The sequence below is a fragment of the Mastomys coucha genome, unplaced genomic scaffold (genome assembly GCF_008632895.1).
Source record: "Mastomys coucha isolate ucsf_1 unplaced genomic scaffold, UCSF_Mcou_1 pScaffold22, whole genome shotgun sequence".
Lineage (NCBI taxonomy): Eukaryota > Metazoa > Chordata > Mammalia > Rodentia > Muridae > Mastomys > Mastomys coucha.
The window spans coordinates 81,025,362-81,031,301 of NW_022196905.1; the positions used below are offsets into that span (position 1 = coordinate 81,025,362).

Sequence of the window (5,940 nt, forward strand, 5' to 3'; positions counted from 1 at the left end):
GAGTTTTATGGTTGGAAAAGAAAACACGTTGTACTATATTATGAAAATAAAAGTTGAACCCTGAAAATCCACAGAGTGTACAAGCAGTGAGTTTCAGTACATAGTGATGTTGCCCAGGGAAACGCAGTCTCTAGAAACAGAAATCAAGCTGGAGTTTGGGCAGGGTGGAGGTAGCCTAGACCCATACAGTTAAGTGCAGCTGGGGAGCCAGGTGCCTTTTTAAAAATTTATTTACTTATTTTTATTTTTTTATTTTTTATAAATGGAGCTGGTCTTCAAGCCTCTTTCCTTTGGGAGCCAAGGTTTACGAGCAGTGGTCTGTAGATATGCGAGGCCCTCATACGCAGGCAGCGAACGGATCTCGAACACAAAGAACTCTTTTTAAAAGCTCAGTTAGTGCACGTGTTACCTAAATGGAAGGATAAATTAAATTTTCAAAATGTTATGAAGGTCCTGTCGTTCAGCATAACAAACAGAAAAGATGATTTAAAAAAAAAAATCAAATCCTTTGTCTTATCCCATCAACAGCATCCAACAAACGAAATCCTCAATGTGCAGAGAGATCAGCGCTGGCGAAGTGTAGGGGAGCGTGCCTTGGGCTTGAGGCCTGAAGTAGTCTGTGAGGTGATACTTTGTGTTTTAGGTAGGTGAGTGATCTGGACCACTAACCTCTGGGCTTGCCTTCTCGTTACCTTGCCTCATTTTCCTTCTGCCTTCTAACTTCTCAAACATTTGAAGGAACCTGGGGATAGGGGCTGAGAGTCTGGCCTATTCAGGGAAACTTAGGGGGCAAGGTATGCTGCTCTGTGACTTTGCATGCTTCAAATTGTCTTCAGGTGACTTGAGGTGAAAATACCCTGCACTGTCCACTATAGCTGTCACTAACAGTATGTGACCATTTACTTTTAAAAAGAAGAGCGTCAAGTCAAAAATCAGTTCAACGAAAGGACAGAGATCTTCGATCTTCCTTTGTGTAGTGCTGCCAGGGTAGTTTGCTGTTTACCTTCCTGGTTTCCTGACAGAGGCTCTGGCAGACCCATATGCCTGGCTGCTTGGTGCTCTGCATTTAAATGTCAGGTCAGTAACTCTTTCCTTCGTGTGTGTCAAACACAGACACATATGTGTCTCGCACACCTTTGTACCATCAACATATACAGTGGAACACTTTCTCTTGAGACTTGAGAAGCCTAGGGATAGCTCCATGAGTTTTCTAGGGTCCATGCAGCTTTAAGTATAGTTTTACGTATGTGGACTAAAAGATTGCTGCTCTGCCGGACAGTGGTGGCACACGCCTTTATCCTACCATTTGGGGGGCAGTGGCAGGCGGATTTCTGAGTTTGAGGCCAGCCTGGTCTACAGAGTGAGTTCCAGGACAGCCAGGGCTACACAGAGAAACTCTGTCTCTAAAAAAACAAAAACAAAAACAAAAACCAACCAAAAAAAATTGCTGCTCTACCTTATTTAAACCAGATCTATCTGGAAAAAAAAGGGTGTTTGAAAACGAGAGCTAAAATTCAAACAGAAATACTCAATCACTTTTAACACATGCCTAGCATTTTCTGGTGTTTATCTTATACATGCATTCCCAAGAAAAATACTTTTCTCACTGTGACAGCAAATACTAAAAGGCAAGTTTTGCAGCCTTCTAATCTTATTGCCTATAGTACTGTCAGCAGTAGCTGGAATGTGAAATTTCTCTTGTCCAGACATTCTGCTAGCTCTTGGTAATCCCAACACACACACACACACACACACACACACACACACACACACACATGAGAGAGAGAGAGAGAGAGAGAGAGAGAGAGAGAGAGAGAGAGAGAGAGAGAGAGAGAGAGAGAATCACACAGTGTTCTTCTATTACTTCCTTCTTTCCTTAACGTTCCCTTTATGGAATTATTCATTAGTGATGTGTTGTTTAATAAGAATTCTTATGCTCCAAATTGCATTTTTGAGAATAATTAATTTTAACATGTACATATATAGTTCATAATATTTCTATCCACATAAGAATCTTTTATGTGAATATATTACAATTTATTTACCCATTTTACTCATGATGGGCATTTGGGCTCTTTCTATTACAGCTTTTGTTACTGTGACCAAATATCTTGTGGACAAGCATGTCTTTCTTGATGCATATGTGTACCAGATATCTCCAGATGTTCACTTTAGGGTGCACTTGTTTCCCAATTTATTTGAGCATCCTTCCGCGTCCAGCTCACATTTATTTTCTTCCTTCTGCTTACCTCATTGCACCTCTCTTCTGTAATCTGTTTACTCATCTGTTAAGTGAAGAGGCTAATTATTTTATCCTCAGAGCAGGGTTATTTTAAAAGAAAAGGGCAGGCTTCCTGGAAGTATTAGGGAGTGGAGAAAAGACTGATTTGTTCTGAAGCCCCAGATCTTCTACAAGATGTGAGTTCATGGGTGAGTCACTCAGTGCAATGAAGAATGGTTGATAAGAACATCTAACAAAGAACATGTGCATGGCTTTCAACACTTTGAATGGAAGATAGTAGGAAGCCAATATGCCTTGTCTCCTTTTCCCCTTGTCAGAGATAACATAGTCTATCACCTGTACCACATCTTATGAATGTGAGAAAGTCAGAGCCACGTCCAGGCTGTTGATAAGTAGACAGTAAAGAGGTGGAAAGATTTCATTTACTTCCACTGCCTCAGATTGGTTCATGTCTTTGGCCACTAGTGGGCTGGGAGCAAGCAATCAGGGTGTGCTCAGGACACAGACAGACACTGGCTTGTTCCAGCACACATGAAAACGTGGTGAGGCAGGTGCATGAAGGAAATGAAGGCATATGCTCACAGGCACCTGTTTCAACTCACCACAGTCCTTCCAGATGTGGATTGAACTAGAGTATGACACGTGCTTTTCAGGAGAAAGGATCTCTAAAAGGTCCATGTTAGTCTCTAGTCATGCATGGCAAAGAACCAAAATGAAAGGCACTTTCAAGGGTTAACACCAACGCCCTTTCCTCCATGTTCTTGATAATGACCTTTCTGTTGCTCTGAAAATGAACTCAATACTTTTGGTTTTTCAGAGATTTGTTACTGTGGGATTGCAGTGGCCTCTGGCAGAGTATTATGTTACAATGAGAAGCATGCTTCATAACATGTCATGAGGACAGAAATGATGCTGGTCATACACATGGAGCCCAGTCACAAGAAATATGAGAGCTGGAGCAACAAAATCCTACATGGCCTATGAGTTCAAAGCTGAGCATGATGATATGTGTCTGTAATTCTAGAAGCTAGGAGGGTGACATAGGAAGATGGCAACTTCAAGGCCTTCCTTGGCTGCATAGTGAGTTCCAGGATAACCTGGGCTACAGAGCAACACCTGAAGTCAGAAAGGAAGAAAGAAAGTAAGAAAGAAAGAAAAGAAGGAAGGAAAGAACAAAGAGAAAGGAAAAACAAATTGCTATTCAAAGTCATGATAAATTTTACAGGTGGGAAGAAAGCAGATGTTTGCTTTCATGGGAGCAGGGGTACAGTGAGGGATTATTATAGAAGGACCCAGCTCACCAGTGGATGATGGAGAATTCTGCTTAAGTTGATTAAAAAGCAAGGTTGAAAGGAATCACAATCATTGTGAAAATATGTATTAGAATAGGTTCAGAGGAACACAGAAAGAAAGAAACACTCAGGTAAAATAGAAATTCAAGAGTACATTAGTGACAAAGTCAGGACAGAGGTTACAAAGGTAGCTAAGCTGGGAGAAAGCAAATCTATGAGAAATAAAGAGTGGCTAATATAAATGGGCTATTTATGCTTAAATTTATGAAAGAAAACGTGGTGATGGAAAAGATTAATATGTATATGTAGTCATTTTTTTTGTTTGTTTTTCAGTTAGTCCTCCTGCCTCAGCTCCCGAAGTGCTGGGGCAATAGGTGTGTGTCAATAAATGTGGCTTGTTACGGGTCCATTTTATGTATCATTGTCAAAAGGAGAGTATTTTTGCCTATGAACCATTTCATTATTATAAACGGCTAATGGTTTCAGTGTTGCCTAAATTGAAGCCTGCCTTTGTTAATCTTTTGAGTAACAAAATTTATTGAATACATGAAAATACAGCAGGATAGAATTAGTATATTTCATAAAGGGGAATTACCATTTTGTCACATTTGTTATTATTAATAGTAAGTGTGTGTGTATATGTATGTATGTGTATGTGTGCTGTATGTGTATGTGTGTTGTGTGTCTCTATGTGTGTATTATGTGTGTTGCATGCATATGTGTGTTGTGTGTGTCTGTATGTGTGTATGTGTTTTGTATATATATGTATGTGTATCATATATGTATGTGTGTATGTTGTGTTGTATGCATATATGTTGTGTGTGTCTATGTGTTTGTGTATTTTGTGTGTGTATGTGTGTATGTATGTATGTATGTATGTATGTATGTATGTGTATGTTGGGTGTGTGTGTACAATTTGTATGAGTCTACAAAATTTAGACATCAACAACACAGGTGACTTCTCATGTTCTCATAGGTCTTTCCAACTATTCATTGTTAAAATGTTACAATGGAAATTCATTTTATTTTATTTTATTTTTTTAAAAATTTTTAAAATTTATTTTTATTAGTTATTTACATGTCATATGGTTTCTCCTTTCCCAGTTTCCCCTCCAAAAAACAAACAAACAAACAAAAACAACAAGAACGAACCCCTGTTGCCTTCCCCCTCCCCATGCTTGCCACCCTACCCTCTCCCACTTGTTGGCCCTGGCATTCCCCTATACTGGGGCACAGAATCTTCATGGGGCCAAAGGCCTCTCCTCCCATTGATGATCAACTTTGCAATCTTCTACTATACACATGCTGCCAGAACAATTAGTCCCACTGTGTATAGTCCTTGGTTGGTGGTTGAGTCCCTAGGAGCTCTGAGGGTGCTAGTTTGTTCATATTGTTGTTTGTCCTAAGGGGCTGCAAACCCTTCAGCTCCTTTGGTCCTTTCTCTAGCTCCTTCATTGGGGACTCTGTACTCAGTTCAAGGGATGGCTGTGAGCCTCTACATCTGTATTAGTCAGGTACTGTCAGAGCCTCTCAGGAGACAGCTATATTAGGCTGGCTTGTCCTTCCTTCAGTCTCTGCTCCATAGTTAGTCTCTGCAACTCTTTCCGTGGGACTGGTCTCATTTCTAAGGTGTACCTAAGGTCTAGAGCTAGCAGTTTTGTATGATGACATACAATATTTTTCTGCAATTCTGTTTTTTTATTTCAAAGTTTATTAGAATTGCCTGATTATTGAGTGTATATATGATTATGAATTATATCTGTGTTTTAAAAAAGCATTTTGGAGTTGGATATGTTGACACCTTTAAACCCAGCTTTAAGGAAGTGGAGTTAGGAAGATTTTGAGTTTAAACTAGTCTGATCTTGTCCCAAACATCATCATTGTCATTATCATCATCAACAACACATTCATTTATTGCCATAGATAATGGAAACATTAATTTGGATTTCTTGGATGTCTAAGTTAGGGTTTCTATTGCTATGGTAAAATACCACAACCAAAAGCAACTTAAGGGAGAAAAGAGTTTATTTAATCTAATAGTTTGTAATACTCAAAGAAGTCAGAACAGGAACTCAAGGCAGGGAGCGGGAGGCAGAAACTAGTGCAGAAACCATGGAAGAACACTGCTTGCTTCTTACTCCTGGTGGGTTGCTTAGCTTGCTTTCAAATATACCCAGGAGTGTAATCACCCACAATGATCTGAGCCCTTCCAAAATAATCACTAATCAATGAAATGTCAAATGTCTTGCATACATGGCAATTTTATGGAAGTGTTTTCTTAAGAATCCATCTTTCCAAGGAATACTCCTTCATTGCTGGTGGGATTGCAAGCTGGTAAAACCACTCTGGAAAACAGTTTGGCAGTTCCTCTGGAAATTGGACATAGTACTACCAGAGGACCCAGCT

At 39.7% G+C, this 5,940-nt stretch overlaps 1 long non-coding RNA gene across 1 annotated transcript in view; it reads right to left on the bottom strand.

Moving 5' to 3' along the window:
* Nucleotides 1-212: 212 nt before the first annotated feature.
* LOC116070608 overlaps nucleotides 213-5,940 on the bottom strand; it is a 12,116-nt gene continuing 6,388 nt past the window's right edge. The window contains exon 2 of the long non-coding RNA XR_004110472.1: nucleotides 213-409. This is a non-coding gene — a long non-coding RNA (uncharacterized LOC116070608). The remainder of the gene's footprint in view (nucleotides 410-5,940) is intronic.